The 20,319-nt window shown below is 40.3% G+C and overlaps 1 protein-coding gene across 20 annotated transcripts in view; it reads left to right on the top strand.

Moving 5' to 3' along the window:
* Positions 1-20,319, top strand: part of LOC109415058 (RIMS-binding protein 2) — a 248,204-nt gene that overhangs the window by 11,229 nt on the left and 216,656 nt on the right. For 18 of the 20 annotated variants that reach the window (XM_062855737.1, XM_062855735.1, XM_062855730.1 and 15 more), the window contains one exon: positions 5,927-6,253. The gene's annotated coding sequence lies outside the window, so the exon portion shown is untranslated. Of the gene's footprint in view, positions 1-5,926; positions 6,254-18,470; positions 20,011-20,319 lie in introns of those variants that run through there. The other 2 variants (XM_062855732.1, XM_062855736.1) reach the window with 2 other exon arrangements.

Raw genomic sequence — 20,319 nt, 5'->3', positions numbered from 1 at the left:
TCCTCCATTTGGGACATTTGTGCCATCGCCAAAATAACAGCCTATTTCATCATCTACCTGAGGGAAAAGGAAGGAAAAAGGATTTGGATGGGGATAGAGACAGGTAGGGAAATAGGAAAAATACCCTGGAAGAGGGTACTAACGCACAAGCGTACCACAATGGGTTCAAACAGCGCCCTGAAAAGGGCACTGTAATAACGCATAAAGCGAAAGAGAGCCTATAGCTCTTTACCACAGCGGGTTAAGAACAACAGAATATCCTGAAGATTCAGGTTTCTGAAGTCAGTTTCACTTAATAAGTGTTTACCGAATACTCGGAAACGCAGTTGCGCGAAAACTGGACAGTTACATATCAAATGATACGAAGTTCCATAATCGGATTCACAGCTATCACAGGCAAATGAATCAGCTTGCTGAATATTCGCCATGTGATAGCTGAGTCGGCAGTGGCCAGTCAATGCTTTGACCAGCATGCTGCAATTCTGCTTAGACAGATTAGTTAGATACTTCGCCACCCGTAGAGATGGCTCAGCACTATACAATTTGGTTTGACGACATGACTCCAAACTATTCCAATATTGTCTGTGTTGAGTGACAGCCCAGGTGTGAATCTGAAGCTTAATCCAACACTTCGATATCGGAATAGTTGGCTCAGGGCCAATGAAGTCATGTGATGCTCCAGAGCGAGCTAACTCATCAGCCAATTCATTTCCAGCGATGGAAGAATGACCAGGTACCCACAGAAGGTGAACAGCGTTTGCTGAATTCAGCTCCTCGATTTGAGTTCGACAAGCGATAACTATCTTCGACCTGGAGTTGGCCGAAGCAAGTGCTTTAATAGCAGCCTGGCTATCTGAACAGAAGTATATTACTTTGCCCATTACGTGCTGCTGAAGTGCTGATTGCACTCCGCACATAAGAGCAAAGATTTCGGCCTGAAAAACGGTACAGTGTCTACCAAGTGAATAAGACTGATACAGCCTTAGCTCACGAGAATAAACACCAGCACCTGCTCGACCTTCGAGAAGGGAGCCATCAGTGTAACATACGATGCCGTCTGAAATACTTCTTTCCAGATAACCAGATGTCCACTCTTCCCGGGAAGGGAATTTCGTGGAAAATGTCCTATATGGAAAATTACAAGCAATTGTAAGATCACTTGGAGCAAGGACAATTTTGTCCCAATTCACCAAAAGTGGAAACAACGAGGTGTGTGTTGAACTGCGGTTCACAGGAGTTTCCTCTAGTAGACCGAGTACCCGTAACCGGTAAGTGCAAGAAAGGGCTTCTTGTTTGAGATGAATGTGTAGTGGGGCAACGTCAAAGAGAACTTCTAGCGCTGCCGTAGGAGTTGAAGAGAACGCTCCAGACATCGCCATTAAGCACATCCTTTGGAGATGGCCTAATTTTGATTGGACCGTTCTCACTTCACCCTTTTGCCACCACACAAGACATCCATAAGCCAATATTGGCCGAACCACAGTTGTGTAAATCCATTTGATATACTTGGGTTTTAGACCCCAAGTTGTACCAAAAGTACGCCGGCATTGCCCGAAGGCCATACAAGCTTTCTTGATTCTGAACTCAATGTGAGGTGTCCAGGAAAGCTTGGAATCAAGAATGACTCCAACGTACTTTACCTGTTCAGTCACATCGATTTCAGAATCAAAGAGACGCAAAGGTCGAACGCCATTACGGTTTCGCCTTTCCGTGAAAAGAACAATAGATGTTTTACTCGGATTAACCGAAAGGCCATATTGGCGACACCAACCCTCAACTACCTGAAGGGCGTTTTGCATCAGGTCGAAAAGGGTGCTGATGCACATACCAACTAACAATGTTAGGTAGTCGTCGGCAAAACCATAAGTAGGAAAACCGCTATTATTGAGTTGCCTCAATAGCGTATCTGCTACGAGATTCCACAAAAGCGGTGATAAGACTCCCCCTTGGGGGCATCCACAAACACTCAATTTCTTAATCCCTGCTAGACGCAATGTCGAGAAGAGATATCGGTTTTTGAGCATTTGGTGAATCCAATTGGAAATCATTGGAGATATACCATGACTCCGTGCGGCTTCCAATATGGCATCGAAAGGCACGTTGTCAAAGGCACCCTCGATATCTAAGAAAACACCCAAACAAGATTGCTTTTGAGCGAATGCTTTCTCGATATCGTAAACAACCTTGTGTAAAAGAGTCACAGTGGACTTACCAGATTGGTAGGCATGTTGGTTCACATGAAGAGGCACGTTGGCCAGATGAACATCACGGATATGATGATCCACAATGCGTTCTAAGCATTTCAGAAGAAAAGAGGTCAAACTGATAGGTCTGAAACTCTTTGCTTCTTCATACGACGCACGACCCACTTTTGGAATAAACTTTACAGTAATATCCCTCCAGGATTTGGGAATATACCCTGTAGCAAAACTGCAAACAAGTAGTTTTTTCAAAACATGTTTGAAATAATCAAATCCCTTCTGAAGCAAAATAGGATAAATCCCATCTGCCCCAGGAGATTTGAAAGGAGCAAAGCTATTAAGAGCCCACTCAATCGATTCTATAGTTACAATACTCCGAGCCGAAGCTAGGGAATCATAACTACAAGAAAAGACATCAGGATCATCCGAAGATGTAATATCCACACATCCAGGGAAGTGTGTGCTGAATAAGCATTCCAGAACTTCCTCATCAGAGGAAGTCAGATCGCCATTTGGCAAACGAAGTTCGTTCACCCGGAAATCCTTAGATTTCGCAAGGATTTTGTTTAACCGACTGACTTCACTCAAGCTGGAAACATTTGTACAAAGGTTTTTCCAGCCGGATCGTTCAGCAGACCGGAGAGCTTTCCTGTAGGCCTTGCGAGCCGACCTGAAAGCCTCCGAACCAGCCGAACGTCGTCTGTTCCAACTCTTTCTACATTGTTTCCTGAGTTTCGCCAGATCAGAGTTCCACCAAGGGGTTCCTCTTGTGATCTTCACAGACCGTAGAGGGCATGCTTCTTCAAAAGCTTCCATGATGAAGGTCGTTGTAGTATCAACGGCATCATCTAAATCACTTGGAGTGTCAATGGATGGTGAATATCCATGAAATTTGGCTGCAACCAAATCAGTATAAAGATCACAGTTTGTTGACCGAGGATTCCTGAAACGCAATGTTTGCGAAGTAACATTTAAATGTTCAAAAAAGATATAGCGATGGTCAGATAAAGATTCTTCATCTGACACATGCCAATTGGTCAGCTCGTGACTAATTCTGCTAGAGCAAAGCGTTATATCTAACACTTCCTCTCTAGCAGATACCATGAAGGTTGGGCGGTTGCCTATGTTAAGTAATGCAAGATCTGTACTACTTAAGTACTCCATCAAACTGGAGCCTCTCAAGTTAATGTCTGAGCTGCCCCAGATGATATGGTGAGCATTAGCATCACTGCCAACAATTAGCGGAAGGCCTTTTGAAGTGCAGTATGCGATGACTTGTTTGAAAGCATCCGTAGGGGATGGTTCATCATGTGGTAAATACACAGAACAATAGACGTATTTCCTGTTGAGGTTTCCAACAGATACATCAATTGTGATAGCACATACATCTCTGGTGGTTAGTTCAGAGATGAGTGTAGCAACTATTGCGTTGTTGACAAGCACACAGGCTCGAGGCATGACACGCGAGTTTGCCATTTCATGTTTACTGAAAGTGGCAAACACCGGGTTCACAAGGTTTCCTAGATAGAAATTTCCCTTACGAAAGTAAGGTTCTTGTACCAAGGCCACTTGGGCTGTACCATTTTGCATAAGTCTGCAAAGATTGATCGTTGCTGTTCTTTTATGCTGAAGATTGATCTGAGCTATCCTAACCGTAGCCACTACCCAAACTAGGTAAGATTAAACTCTTCGCAACAGCAGCACAACAAAGAACAGCAACAATAAAACCAAATCGGTATCGATTGGAAAACGCCAAAGGCGAGGATACACAGAATACACTGTGTAAATCGCATAATGCGAAACCATATAGGTGAAAATTTAAACTAATTAACAACATCTTCATAATCCCGCCCTTATTTAGCCTCAAGTGAGACTAAAGAAGGGCAGCTGATTGTCTCGGAGAAACACAAGGTCCACTGCACCATTGCTCCGGTTAGCGCAGTAAGGGCTACATACTGTGGAGGGCGCCCTGGTACTCCACAGGCTCCGTTAGCGGTTAGGTTTTTATTAGACCCCCCTAGCCATTCATTCCTAGGCACGGTAAGCATAAAGCCGCATCACACCATGAATTAGGGGTCACCTGTTGGTGGATTCTTACCACCGGAACAGGCGGTCCGTAGTGTTATTCTTAGCCAATTGAGACAATCGCTACCGACACTACACAGCTATCTAGGCTGATCGAGAAAAGAAGTTAATATTGATAGTGGTTGGAGTCGATGTTGGCGCCACGATAGGTCCTGACGTCGATAATGTCGGCGAAGTTCCAACCCAGATTTAAAAAGAAAAACGGCATTAAACGCGACTTTGGCAGCAGTGAACACCACTCGTTTTGCTCCTAATGAGTACGTGCTTGCTGTACCCATCTCCTTGCCCGAAGGCAGGCGTGGCGCAGGTTCACAATTGCTTGATTCCACCAGTACGTCGGTGGTCTCCCATTCCCAGTGGACTCGCCTATGCATCGCCACATCGCATGTGCGAGCGCACCACTGGCAGCTCGGCCTCACTTTGACCGAGAAAGTTACCCTCACTGTGAAGCGCCTTTCTAAATACCTCGTCATATGATGTCTTCCACCTACCAGGGGCGACTAACTTCCTTTACTCGCTACCTGCTGTTGTTATAGTCGATACTGTAACGTACCGTCAGGTGGTTGCTGTGAGTGTAGGCATCCTCTAACCTGCATTTTGAATTGCTTGTTAGGCCAGGACTACAAAAAGTAACGTCGATGATTGACATCGCTCCGTTTTGCATAAAGTTGCCTATGATACCGACATTTGCCAAATCGACTTCTAACATGGTCAGCATCTCTAGCAGTTTCTAGCCCCGCTGGTTCGTGAAACAGCTTCCCCATTCCATGGCCTTCGCCATGTCAACACGTGCGTCATGAGGACCTGGTGTGATGGTTAAGGCCAGTGAAGAGAATTGTCAGACAAAAGGGGCACAAAACAAGCAACAAAGAAGGTGCGACGATTAGTCTTTATCCCTACTGGTGACAGATAATGACATGATCTCGAAATTTTTTGTTGCAGACAAAACGGAAGCTGAATTTGTTGCGTACTTTTCAACTCGTGAAAAATCAATTATTACTAACCCAAAGTCAAAACTGTTTGATGATAGAGCTTCACCAGAGTTGCAGTGTTTACCGACTCGAAGTTACCGTTCGAAAATCGCAATGCAAGGCTTGAAAATCTCTAAACTCGTGGTGTACGATGTTAATCCCATTATTTTCAAGTTGGGACAAACTTATGTCGCATGGGTTGTTTTGTCGCAACAAATACAGGTTGCGACATTGTCATTATTGTTGCGCGATGGTTGAATTTTGATTCACTGGTTAAGGCGCATGGCTTTCACGGCGAGGACCAGGGATCGAATCTCACTTCCAACGAACTCACAACATGTGAGTTCTTCCTTCGGAAGGGAAGTAAAGCGCGGTGCCCGAGATGTACTAGCAAGGGCTAAAAATCTCGTCAATACAGATAAAAAAAACAATAATTTTAATAAGTGTAAGAAGGGTTATGTTAAATCAACTTTGGATTTTACCCAATGACGTTTGTTTGCATCATCGATTACACTAATGAACTTATTAAATATATTTTAATTTTTATATTTGTCCTTTATTTTGTACTAGAGTTTCAATTACATCCATTCATTATTCGAATAAATATTGGCCCCGAGAGCAAAGTTCAATTTGTGTACCAATTTACCGTTTTCCATGCCCCATATGTAGTAGTTGTATGTGACCGTACAGTGAAGTGCAACTGAAAGGAACACCGGAAAAACGGAAAAGTGGAAAACCCGGAGTGAGAGGATACGCACTCATTGACACGCATCGGCCGTGCCTCTCCGGGAATTGTGCATATTGCTACGGCATATCGTCGTCGTCGTCGTCATTGTCGGCATCGTGCATCGTACTCTGAATCGTATACCCTGAGCTGTGACCGACCGGATCGATTCGGGCCAAGCAAGTTGAAACGACGAGCATCCGCCACTGGCACCAGAGCGCGCGTTGGCAATTATGGTGATGCTGTAAAATACCACGAGAGCTACTAAATAGGTCAGTACGGTGAAACTTTTCATTTAATTACGTTAAATGGGGGTGCTTGTTTAGGCGGTGGTGGAATTTTAATCAACAGTTGAAAATGCCACCATCAGAGTGGTACCTACGCCAAATAGCGGGTAGTTGTTGCTCGTCCGACCTAATTGAACCTGTGGCATAATTTTATATTAAAAGAAAGTGGATTTGACAATGTAGCTTTGGATATCGTCACATAAGAATGGTGAGAATTACAGCACGTCAGTCCACCTTATTGAGCTGTAGAGTATGGGTAGGATAGTAGTTCGTTTTGAATGAGCCCAAACCTTGTTATAAAACCGTTCTTCAAGACTCAAGAGCATATCACTACAAAATTCGTGAAAATCATCCAGCAGATTATGGCAATTTGGAAAATCGGATGGATTGTTAAGAATGAAATTAGTTTGAATTTATTTATTTCCCTCTTTTGACGCGTAACTTTATGGGATTATCATATGCTTTGATGTGTTTTGTTTTCATAGATGTATGCATTACCATCGGGCTCATATATCTGGTAAGAATTCAAGTCGTATATAAATTTCAGGAATTCCGTAAAATTAAAGAACTAATCGAATCGTGCTAAAGACTTATGCTTATCATGGATATATTTTTTCAAATTACACTAGTTTACAAAATAAAACGAAAGTCGTGAACTTCTGTCTACGACCAACATTTCTGAAGCACAATTTAGCGCTGATTTCGAAACCGACCTTCAAAAAATTTCAAGTAGAACAGTTTTTGAGTTTTAGCTCAATATCGAGTTTTACAACTTTTCAAAATATGTAATTTACTAAAATTCAAATATATTGCGTTTTGTTCAACAAATTTTAAATCTTTTTCCATAAATTAAAAGCTGAATACAATACCATTCGATCATCTGAATACAGGTTTTGTGTCAGATTGATGAAATTCAAGATATTGGCGTATTTTAGGGACGATCTCTTTAAATTTTAGCAAAATTTCCAAAATTTTTTGAAGAAATTTATTTTTTTCAGTAAGAAAAAAACGCTTTAAAAATTCTTTCTCGACGTTTATTCGACATATCATATGTAGGCGAGTTACAGTAAAAATTTCAGCTCAATCGGAGCATTGATTACGGAGAATGAGATGTTTGAAGTGAGTGACTTTGCTTAAAAATAGAACAAAAATCGATTTCAAATCATCAACCTTGTATGGAAAGTCGAAAAAATTTCCGCTCTACTGGAATTTTTTTCCTTCGCGTTTTCGAACTCAGGGCATGATTCTACACCAAAAATGATCATCAGCTTACCGAGTTCAAAAATGCTGTAAACTAGTGTTATTTTATACTTCGTGCTTGTTGCCCAAAATTCCATTCAACGTATCCAAAGAATAAAACACATCTCATTAAAGACTTTATATCGAGTGTGTAGTTACTGGGTAAATACTATCGAGTATTTCCTGCTCATCGCACGGATCGCGTAGACGCGACCATTTTGAATTCAAATGAAATTACGCTCATATATGAGCTTGTACCAATCTACAAATGTATTTCAAGTTATTTGTTTTGCAATATTTTTCTGCTTAGTTTGGTGTATGAAAAACATAAACTAATAACCTGTGGAGCTGACCTGGTGTGATCACTTGACTATTAGGCCGAGGACCTGGGATCGAATCCCACTCCCGGCAAACTCACTAAATGCGTGTTCTTCTTTCAGAAGGGAAGTAAAGCGTTGGTCCCGAAATGAACTAGCCTAGGGATAATAATCTCATTAATACGAACAAAAAAAACCTTCTTCAAAGAATTATATCTCGAAAATGGTTTGTTGGATTGAAGATGTCTTCAAAGATGTTTGAGATTATTTGAAGGACTTTTAGAAAATACACTGAGAGTAATATTCGCAGCACGACACTAGACAACGGACTAGCATGCAACGCCCAGTGATACAGCTGAAAACTTTTCCTGACAGCTGTGGCGGGAATCGATCCCGCGCTCCAAGCACGATGCGACTAAATGCTTGGTGACACTAGCCGCACGACCACGAAGCCACACAATAAGCAAGAAAAAATTAAATTCCCAGACTTTATGCAAATGGCGGCTTGGTTTCAGCGAGAATTACCCACCTATATTGTTTGGCATAATGCGTTTTACCCGATGTTTGCTACCTTCAGTAAAAAAGAAATGGTAACCTAGCGTGTCATGCCTCGAGCGTCAAATAACTTGCTCAGATGATGATTCTTTGGAATGCTTATTGGATACACACTGCCCCGGATGTGTGGATTTTACATGTTTGGATAAACCTGATAGATATCGATTGAGTGTGCACTAAATCGCTTTGCTCCTAGCATAGCATAGTATAGCATAGTATAGGCGATTGTACACATCGTGGGGCTATACAACGCTCAGCTTCATAAGTTTTGAAAAATCGCTCAAGCCCGTTCACAAGGGGGGGGGGTCGGTTTGGGTGTTAAACACCCCATTATCGACGCTTCATACACTAGGCGCCCCTCCTTTTGCCGAAATTGGGAAAACCCCTCCCTTGGCGCCACGGGCCTGTCTAGAAAAGATTTTACTTTGAAGTTCCAATGAAAAACTATGCATTTTTTAATACCTTGCTTAAGTTATAGCGAATTCTAAAAAACTTTAAAAGTAAAAATAAAAAATCTTTTCAATCCAACCGTTTTTGAGTTATAACTTTTTGAAGAACAAAATTATGTATTTACCCTTTTTCCAAAAGTAAGATGTGGAAAATGGTTATGTATTGAGGCAAATTCCAGCATATGAACAAACTCTCATACAAATTGAGAAAGACAAAATATTCTTTTGAATATAAAATAAGCCACGAATGTTAATTTCCATACCAGATAACCATAAAGCAGTCATTTGAATCTATGAAAAATGTCGGATGGTCCCCCTTTTTTGTGAAATTTAGCAACTGGAAATTGGAGAATTTCATAGACCATAACGCGGTCTGGTCTAAATGGCTAAAACAATTCATAAAAAAAACACGAAAACAATCCATAAGATATAAAAATTAACCCAAGGAAAATTTGAGAACGATCCATAAAATATACTGAATGATCCATCATGTTTTGGAAACGATTCATTTTTTTTAAAATGATCCATAATATAAGGGAAATGATCCATAAAAGTATGGATCCTTTAACATCATGGATGACTTTTTCGTAAAATTTACACTGTAGGGTAATGGATTAAATTTCATGGATCATTTGCTAAAACTTATGGATCACTCCAAAAAAGTTATGGATCATGACATCCCAGCAAAAAGTGACATTTGTTAGCTGACTCTCAGCAAAACGATTGCCGAAGCTCAGCAATGAACTGTCAAAATTGCTGAGATCTCAGCAAAATTGTTGTTTGCTGATTACTCGGCTGTGCAAATCTCGGCAAAAGAATGGAAAAATGCTGATATCCCGGCAATCTGAATTAAGTGTGTTCACTTATAATGTCAGCTTCATTTACTATTCTACTATATCAAACTGTTTTTATGCTGTTTTCACTTTTCTACTCTATCCATGGTAGATGAGGGAGGATGAGGTAGGATGAGCACGAGGATGTTGCTGTTGTTTTTTTTTCTTGTCGGTGATTTTGCTGTTCACTGATGTTCAAGTATCTTAGAAAAGGCCTCCAACTCGGATCAGTGTCAGTCGATCTCAGGGGAAGAGCAACTACTTTGCGTTGCGTGGTATCGCAGTAATTTTTAGATTGTATACTGAAAGCTTCCATGTTGTCAACTTTAAAACCCTTATTCCAATTGCTGATTGAAAGCTATTTGGAAAAGAAAAGGCAGGGTGTCTACTCGTTTGCAAAAATAAAATTCCCTGATTTTTCCAGATTTTTTCCAGGTCTTAGAAAATAATTCCACGTTTACATAATAACCACACGAACCATCAAATTTGCCATATACGAATCAGATAAATTTGCTGAACTATGTAAGAAGAAATCTGCGGCGGCATTACTACAGGGGATACTCAAAATAACTGGGGCAGGTAAAATTTTCACTTTTCAAAAAATGTTCAACTAGCTGTAACTTTTTGAAAAGGGCATCGAATATTCTCATATTTTTACTGTGAGCTCATCAATTAGTTGTGTATCAGTGGTCCGATTTTGGAAAAGATCGGACTTTTCTATATAAAGTTAGAAGGATTCTAGAAAAAGGTATAATTATCCGATAGCCAACTTTGAGCTGTTATATCTCCGGATTCAACCAACCGAATGCAATAACATTTTGATCATTTATGAGTAATATAATGAGCTTTTCAAAACTTTATTATTAAATAGGATCCTATTTTATGGAACATCGACAATGGGAGAGGTTAAACCCCCAAAACCCCTTCCTTCTGCACGGGCTTAGACCACCCCCTTCTTCAGAAAAAAATGCGGTACTTTAGAAAATGGACATTTTTAATATAAATTTTCAAGTAATATGCTGAAATGTTTCGGAATCGATTAATATAGAATATAGAATATAAAATTATTTAATTTTTTACATGACAATTTAGACAATTTCCTAGAAGTCACCCAAACATCACTTTTTGGAGGTCTTGTCATTTTTGAGTTACCTTGATTAAAAAAATACATAGTTTTTTTTTCAAATGTTTGTCTGCATAAATTAAAAAAAAAGTTTGCATTAAAATATAAAGTCTTTACACCCACAAAGTTTCATTGGATTCTGAGAGAATGTCACCAATCACTGGATGAGTTGGCGTAAAATATGTCAATTCGTATTAGTCAGCAAATTATTTTGCACATCTGGAATAAATTGCCTGTATCATTATTATCATACATCACTTTCCAAGATACCAACACTTTTTGACATTTTTTACAGCCCAACTCAAGTTTACTACCTACATTACTAATGTAATGAATTTAATAATATTTTAAGTTACCGATTCTACTCTGCTGTGTCATATACATTACAGATTAAAATCAATAAAATCTTGATTTTCATTGGGATGACAAATATTTAAACCAAGGTTAAACCCTTCTACAGTAAGATAGAAAAGCTACAACCTCCCACTCGTTGATTGTGCCAAGCTGTTCTGATAATGAGCAGTTTTCCTACGCAATTTGTCACATACCGTGCCATCTCCATCATCGCGTATCTGAGCCACGCAGAGATACCATAACTGTGGAAACTATGAACAATCTGAACATGTCCTCAGTGCAATCAATTATATCTAATTATCATTTCCTTTCCACCGTCTCCGTCTCTGGGGGAACCCCGCACGGACAGCTTTTTTACGACTGTACCGGTCAGCAAGCACCGCACGATCCGACCTCGTACTGGAACAACGGTAAATTCCTGCGAGAATCGACCGAGGACAGTGGGAGGAGCTGGGTGTCTCTGTGCCGCCGTGCAGCTGAACGTGGGAAACAGCCATTTTTAGCGAAGGAAATGAGAAAATCCTTAATTGAATCTGATAAGAAGCAGAAAACGCTCACGCTTGTCCTTTTTTCACGATTTCACGCCCTAGTAACGTTGTCCTGATGGCGGGTTATGCTCGTTGCACACCCCACCAGCATACATTCGCATGTATAGCCTGGTATCACAATCGGAGCCGAGAATGGTTTTATCAAGTACAGGCATTAAGTACAAAGTAGCAAAAATTACCTTGGGGTGGCATATAGTCCACAGCGTTAATGTTAATGTTGGTAAACTGTTGCTACTTCCGCTATGGAAAATGCTCTACACACTACAGTTTAGAAATTGTCCAATATTGCTATCTATGTTGTGCAACATGAAGCATTTTTTTTAGTGAATTTCAACATCGATTAGGTACTTATCTTTATATACCTACGTCGGACAACAATATTTTCTACTCCCGATCAAAATTTTACGTCTACCCTCAAAAACATTGTCATTTATTAGACCCATCATAAATATACCTCTGCCAATTTTGGTCAGATTTTAAAAGTCAATGTGAAAAAGTGTTTGAGGACTTTATATAAATTTGCATTTATTTCTAAAACAAAAAAAAAACCAAGGCAGTGTATAGTTGGAAATTGGATTGACACAATTTTGCGCGTAGTCACATTTAAACGAGTTGAGTTTAAACGAGAAAAAATGTGAGTCGTGAAATTTTGCGAAGTTATTCGACTTCCAATGCTACAGGGGGTGGTTATTGATAGTCTAAATATTTTGACAAAGGCAGGTTGGGATATCTGCAATTATCGGCTATTTTCCATCTGATGTAACGGAAATTAACGCATATCTATAACGTAATAGATTTCCACCATTTCCAACCTACAAAAAAAAAAACGTTTCTTTCAAAGAAATTAGACAATGCCACAAACGTTCCGCTTATTGGACGCAGTGGCTCAATTTCCCCAACAGGGGAGGAAAAAAAGAAAATTAGACCAGGAACTTAAATCCCTTCGTAGAAACGGGTTTCTTCCAATATGTTTTGATCGGATAATTTTTTCGGCATACTTTGTTCCGAATCTCTTATATTTTCGTACTCACCCAAGTAACAAAATTAACTATATAATGCTTTTGACGAATTATTCAACACTGACGTAGTCCCGCTTTGGAAGTGATAGAGTTAATTAAAACACTCGATGATTGTCGAATTGAAACTGACCGGGACCGTGGCGCAGTGGATACACGTTCGCTTCATAAGCGGATGGTCATAATAATTGGATATCGGTGAATGGCAACCCATGATGGACGACTCCCAATCGGACTGGAAAAGGAACAACAGCCACACATCATTTCATCATCGTGCTCATCGTTCTACCAAGGACAGGGTAGAAAAGTGAAAGCAGCACAAAGGCAAACCAGTTCGATATAGAGGAATACGAATATAATAGAATACATTTAGGCGCTATACAAAATGTAAGTGCAGCCGCCAATTGGAATCGCTCACGTAGTGCCCTAGTGGACAAAAGATCTATAAAATAGGTTAAGTGATTAAGAATAAAAAACCACAACACCTATTCTTTAAAACCAAGCATAAATCAAATTACTCTTCATACATACGTCAAAATAATTATTAACCCGCCATAAGACGAAAGAGGTCCATCCTAAGATAGTCTTGGAGAACTCATCTTAAGATTATCTTATAACCTGTACTTCACAAGTTGTCCTCTAGGCGAATTGGTATCTCCTTGTAGAGCTCTTCGAGTGTACCATAAAACGATAATAAAATTGACTGCTTCTGACAACTTCTGTTGCTGTGGCAGTTTTTATGTTGCAGGAAAATAAAATTGACTCGGGGAAAAACTTCATGAAAATCAATGATGCAACATTATAATTGGGATTAGTTTCAAACATAAAATGGGAATATTTCCGTAGTGTGTAACAAGAATGTCAACTGCCAAGCGAAATTTATCGTATATATGTTGCAGGATACTTCCGAAAATGGGAGAGTCTTTAAAATTATTATTTCAAGTCACGAGAACATTATTCAAGAGTTTTCTCAACATGGCTTCCATTAAAATCCACGAAGTCGTCATTAATTATCGGTGGATTTAATCAACATCATCATAAGATCGTCTTAAATTGCTTTCAACTCAATCAAGGGTTAAAAGCGTAACTCAAGAGTCCTCAGATTTGAGTGGGTTAGAAGCAAAGGGGTATAAGTATCGAAAACCCACTTCGAGTAAATGAAGCTTAAAGTTTTTCACCATTTTTTCATCCCATACAAAATGTATGAAGTTGTAAAATCGACCCAATTTTTTCTGAATTATTATATATTTTTGAAATACCGTAAAAACGAACTTAAAAAAGTTCCTGAAAGCTTGTAATCTGAAGAATTTTTTATATGCTCAGCTCAAAATCGACAAAATGGTCACTTACACCCCTTTGCATCTGGGCCCCTCATTTATAACGTTCTTCAGCAAAAGCGCCAAAAAACCGTCTTAAGTATATTTCAACTTGACCAAGTTTCAAAGTATTACATCTGATGCTCAAGTTTTTTTTTTTCGTTTTTCTTTTACCATACTGTTCTCACTCGAGAACAGTTACTCTTGCTCAAGAATGGTTAATTGAAGATAACTACGAGAGCCTTATAAGACTGACAATAAGTTCAATGGTTCTTGCTGTCTTTATGATTTTATGGACTGAATCCCAAGTGTTCTTGGAGGTGTTTTTAAAACCACATAATGTTGAAGAATAGTTATGCTCAGCTGAATCTCCGATAAGTTCAACTAGAATATGTAATGCTTTGATTAAACTATCATAAAAACAAATTAAACCAAATAGAATCAAGATTGTTACTTGGGTAGGGCCATTCTTATATAAAAAATCAGTATTTTCATAGTTAATTTAAACTTTTCAAAAGAAAAGCACCTTTTGCGTTTTTCCACCATTGAAAGATGAGAAAAAGATCTTTTGAACAAGACCAGGAGATTTGAAATCGGCTTGCACTATTCCGAGATATTCAGTGTCCAAAATATGCCGCTTTTTGGAGAAAACCGTAAATAGCTTTTTGAATTGGATATGAAACTTCGTTGCCTTTTTTTTCTTTAAGAAATAGTACCTATCTCTGAAGCCATAATAGATAACAATATGGTTTCTTAGGCAAAATTGTTGAGAACTACAGGGGATAGACAAAATAATCGGGGTAGGCAAAATTATTATTTTTCAAAAAATGTTCAACTAGCTGTAACTTTTAGAAAAATGCATCAAAAAATCTCAAATTGTTAGTGAAAGTTGGACAACTAATTGTCTATCAATAGTCAATTTTTTGGGAAAAATCGGGCTATTCTACATGAAATAAGAAAGATTCTAGCAGAAGTCGTTATTATCCGATGGCCTATTTGAACTGTTATATCTCCGGATTCAATGAACCGAATGCAATGAAATTATGAGCATTCATGACTTATATAATGAACATTGAAAAACGTTTGATTTAACTTCCATTTGCTATATCGATTTGATTTATTATATGATTTTTTTAGTAAATTGTTCTATATTTAACATGCATCCTATAACTTTTTTCAATCTATTATCGGATATTTTGTTACTTCTTCTCAAAACATATCTACATAAAAGTCAATTTGAGGGAATACAACTTTAATATATTAAAAATCTTGAATTTTGCAGTGATGCTGAAATTTGGCTTATTTGGTGTTTAGTTAGAAAAATAATTTTATCGCTATATTTTTTTTCGTGTTAACAATTGAAAGTACGGTCAAAATTTTTTTAAAGCTCATGAGTCAGAAACGCTCATAAAACGCCGGGGCCCGTGGCTGCACGTTCACTTCATAAGTGGATGGTCATGCGTTCGATCCCAGCCCCGGCACTTGTAATTGTTCACATTACATACACAACATGAACTACATTGCATTGGTTAGAGGACAGCCTGGAAAACGCGGTGGGCGTAAAGTGGGTGGCAGCGTCTTTTAGGAGGCCCGACTTTACACGGTTTGTGGCAGCCGCTCTCCATCTTCGGTCACGCCTAATGCTCGCCAAGTGACGCTCCACCTAATCCATCCATCGTGCTCTCTGCGCTCCACGCCTTCTTGTACCAACCGGATCTGTCGCGAACACCAACGTTGCAGGTTTGCTGTCCGGCATTCTTGCAACATGCCCTGCCCACCGTATCCTTCCGGCTTGGACCACCTTCAGGATGCTGGGTTTGCCATAGAGTGCAACGTGGTTCATCCTTCTCTGCCACGCACCATTCTCCTGCCCACCGCCGAAGATCGTTCTTAACACGCATCGCTCGAAAACTCCGACTGCTTGTAGGTCCTCCTCGAGCATGGTCCATGTCTCGTGTCCGTAGAGGCCCACCGGTCTTATCAATGTCTTGTACATGGTGCACTTGGTGCGTGAGTGAATCTTTTAAGACCAAAGCTTCTTTTGGAGCCCGTAGTAGGCCCGACTTCCGCTGATGATGCGCCTTCGAATTTCACGGCTCACATTGTTGTCAGCCGTCAGTAAAGGCCCGAGGTAGACGAATTCCTCCACCACCTTGAAGGTATCCCCGTGTATCGTCACATTACTACCCAGACGGATCCGGTCGTTTTCGGTTCTGCCTGCCAATATGTACTTTGTTTTGGATGTATTCACCAACAGTCCGACCTTTACTGCTTCGCGTTTCAGGCGGGTATACAGCTCTGCCACTGTTCTCAAATCTTGCAAATCTCAAGCTACAGAAAAGTGTTTAAAGACCATCTCAAAAAGCGATAGACAAACTCCTCCCAGGCAGGGATGGCATGCTCCTCAGTGTTAGGGCAAGTGTGCGCGGTTTTAATATGAAAATGAACTGCTCTGTGCACATTTTCAGTGTGAAATGCTAACCTGCTCCCAGGTTCAATAATAAAGACAAAAATATCTCGAATATACTTCCTATCTTGGACCTACCATCAAGATCTTGCTTTCAACATTTGAGGTGTACGGGACCGTCTTCAGTTTGAATTCCCAATACAATTTTTCAGTAGAGTAATGGAGAACATAAGGATAGGATAAAATATAATTGGGGATACACTAGCAAATGTTTCCAGTGGAACTCTCGAATGAGTTCCTCATAAAATCTGTATGACGACGCGTTATACACGGTTAAACTCTTATTTCTTTTACTGATAAGAAATCCGTGAAATTTCATGTTCGTCTTTTTGTTTTTCATAGAGCTCCACTTAAATGAGAAAGTTTGGAGACATTGGAAAGAATACTTTGGCGATATATGGATGAATTTAAGTTTAGTGGAGTCCTAAATAATGTTTTTCATTGTTAAATTTCTAAAATATGTTCTAAGTTTTAGATATCGATGTAGAAATTCATAGCGGTATTCTTGAAGTATTTCAAGTGGAAAGTATGTGATTGTAGGGTTCGTACCGATATTTTTTGACGAATTTCAGGAGTAAATTGAAAACGTCAAAAGGTCAGACGAGCATGACAAACTCTACCAGCACTGTGTGCGCAGCCAACTTTTATACCAAATTTGAGTAAAAAATACGTTCTTTAGCTGGATTTCATCAGATGATTCACCAACATACTCTGGATGATATCAGGTGAGATTTTTTTTTAATACATAAGTTCTGAAAAATCTTTTTAATTTTTTTTCTTCAACTGTTGTAACAATATGTTTAGCTCTAGGTTAGTTGATTTCGGGACCCATAGTCTCGAATCGAGAGACCCGAAGGTAGAACTCACATTTTACAAGTCTTTTGGGAGTGGTATTTGATCCCAGGTCCTCGACGAAAAGGGCATGCACTTTAACCCTCACACTAGGTCCACCATAGTCCAGATCTATCTGGTAGAATTTTTGGCCTAATACCTCGAGATGATCGTGTTTTCTTTTTCGAACTTTTAAGAGAGACACGGACACGATGATCTTGACGTCGTAGCTTGGACAGCGATCGTAAACACGTTCGAGTTTCGCGTAAAATGCGTACTTGTCATCATTAGTGCTTCCGAAGTGTGGGCTGCGATCGTTGATTATGCTAAAGTTGAAGAATAAAAGCTGTTTTCAGCTTGCGTGTGTTGCCACTGCTCTGGTGAATGATATGATTACCACTAAACTTTCTCACCATGGATTCTGTCAAACACATGCTATAGCGCTACGATGCTGAACCCGTGGTCCTTCAGCAGATCGTCGAGTATGCGGGTGCTCCCAATGAAATTGGGGGCTGTTCATAAACCACGTAGACCAAAATTTGGCCATCTCAGACCGCCAACCACCCCCCCCCCCCCCTTGTAGACATTCGTCCATACACAAATTTTGAAATTTGTATGGAGCGTAGACTTTTGCCAGACCCCCCTCCCCCCAAAAAGTCTACGTGATTTATGAACGGCCCCTTGAGAGATAGGCAGTTCCACGTACCAAGGTTCCAATCGCAAGCCCATTCTACTCGCTGGAGTCGCTGCCGTTTAATTGGAGTGTCTCGGTTCGTATTATTCTGTTGCTGATTTCCCGTTACAATAATAGGTTTGACCGGCTGGCTCATAGAGCCTGACACCAACTCCCTACTTTCCGGAGGACCGTAATGCACAGTTTAGCTCAGAGTCCTTCTAGGGCACACGGGCCCGCTCCTCCTGAAGAACACACACACGCTCAGTTTCGCAGAAACAGAGTTCAGCAATTCTGAAATAGCTGATTCGGTGCTTTTCTTGGGTAAAAAACTAAACGGGTTTTTATTCAAAAGATTGTTTTGCAATAAAAATCACTTCATTCATCTAGGTAGTTGAAGTCAGAAAGACAACAGTGCCAAAATTGCATTACCAGCTAATCACACAAAACTTAGCTGGCACTCTTAGTCTTGAACGATCCATTGCAGCATGAGGGTGGAGCCATACTGTACTGTGAAGCAAGGATAAAGGAGAGGAGGGAAGATCTACTAAAACTGTTTTTATGCCTCTAAGAACAAATTCATAAATGAGTGTAAAGCATATTTTGCTCCGAGTCCTCCCACAGTGTGAATCTTAGCTATATATTACGTCACTGTGAATCGATTGGATGCGCTTCTCATCAGTGGTCATATTATCTGGAACACTTGGTCGAGCTCGGTCATCTGTGAAATGGCGAAAACTTTCCTCTTGCATTATTTGTTTTGCCAATTTATGGTTCCCAGTAAAACCATATAATTGGTGGTAATGTGGCTGGTACCACGTGTACACTATTAATTAATCGCGCTATGCTGCAAAACTAAGAGCCATTCAGCAGACTATAACATCTGTCAAATCGATCTGCAGCGGGCTGCAAATCCTGTTCCCGTACCAACGGATTGTTTGTGATTCTCGCCGAACGACCCGAGCCGGGAGAGGGACACAGTGCTTGGGAAAAGAGCAAAGGAGAACAATGTTTCTGACTGCACACGATGTGATGCGATGCCATCGTGAGCAGCCGACTGGCAGGGAGCTTTCCCTCTTCAGTCTCCGTGTGGTGAAAAGTTGAATGAAAAGCTTGCCCTACTGATGGAAAACACGTGAGAACGGGTAGGAGAGCCTCACCAAGTAAGCTCTCGTGTCGGGCTGAAAATGTGTGTTTGACGTTTTCCTTTGCAACAATGGCCTTTTCTCCGGGCAGTAGTGTAGTAGTTATCCAGAATAGCTGCTTTGGATAGCCCTCTACCACTTAGTTGTGTGGGTTAAAAAGCGAGAGCATGACTCCAGGAGTGCTGCTAGAGAGGAGCTATTGGTTGATTACTGCCTCTTTTACTTAGTTCTGCTGCGAAAACCATCATCAGTGTAGATTTGACCTTCCATTCCTTACGAGAAAAACTTGATCCCGCAGTCTTGTGTGTAGTGTATTGTTGGGTATTGGATGCAAGGATAGTGAATTTGAAAATTTTAACTGGAGTGTCTGCTCTTTTAGTTATTAATCCTTATCAGTTGAGAAGCCAACTAATCATTAGTTACTACGAAACCTTTTAACCGAACAAATGATGGAAAAATATCTGATGTGAAGCAGTGCCAGCATTGATGGTGAAACTTTTCCGAAGTTTCCTGCGAAAAGTGTTCTTCGTTCCGATGTGATTCCCCTTATTGAGCAAGTGCGTTTTCCATCTAAATGTGAACAGCCAGGCTGTCGGGATTGATCCAAACGGTGCTGAAAAGTTTTCCAGCAACTAGCATTCCATATCGAGAATCTATCAGAAAACGGGTTAGAAGAAAGAAAATTATCACGCACAGGTGACAGCAGCCATCTTGAATTTTCCCGTTTTTTGCTCAATGTGTGAGAGCGAGTGCATGTTAGTGGAGCACGAGAATACGAGAGAACAGTAGGATTGTCAAGGACTGAGAGAATCCAGCAGGAAGCATTCATGTGGCCACGGGCAAATGCAAGCAGCAAACGGTAGAGGGAAATAGTTGGTAAGTTAGCTGTGATCCGTCCCCGGGGTGGGTGGCTTCAAATCGCTGCTGGTTGTCATGTTGAATGGATGGTACAGCTGGCGGAGAACGGGAGACACCTGGGACAGCAATGGGAAGAAAGTAAACAAATTTTATTACAAAGCTTGTGCCAAGAGAGCTGCATTTGTGTACCGGTTGCGGGTAACCACACTCAAATAAGGTATTGTACGCCGTGAGATCCCCCAGTTTATCTTATCTGGTGGATTTTTCCAGCAAAATTTGTTCACGTGTCTAATGACTGGTAATCTCACGGTTCTCAGAAAAATGATA

Source organism: Aedes albopictus, chromosome 3, assembly GCF_035046485.1.
Source record: "Aedes albopictus strain Foshan chromosome 3, AalbF5, whole genome shotgun sequence".
Classification (NCBI taxonomy): domain Eukaryota; kingdom Metazoa; phylum Arthropoda; class Insecta; order Diptera; family Culicidae; genus Aedes; species Aedes albopictus.
The sequence above is the reverse complement of the archived record's forward strand: the minus strand, read 5'-3'. Positions and strand labels throughout refer to the sequence as shown.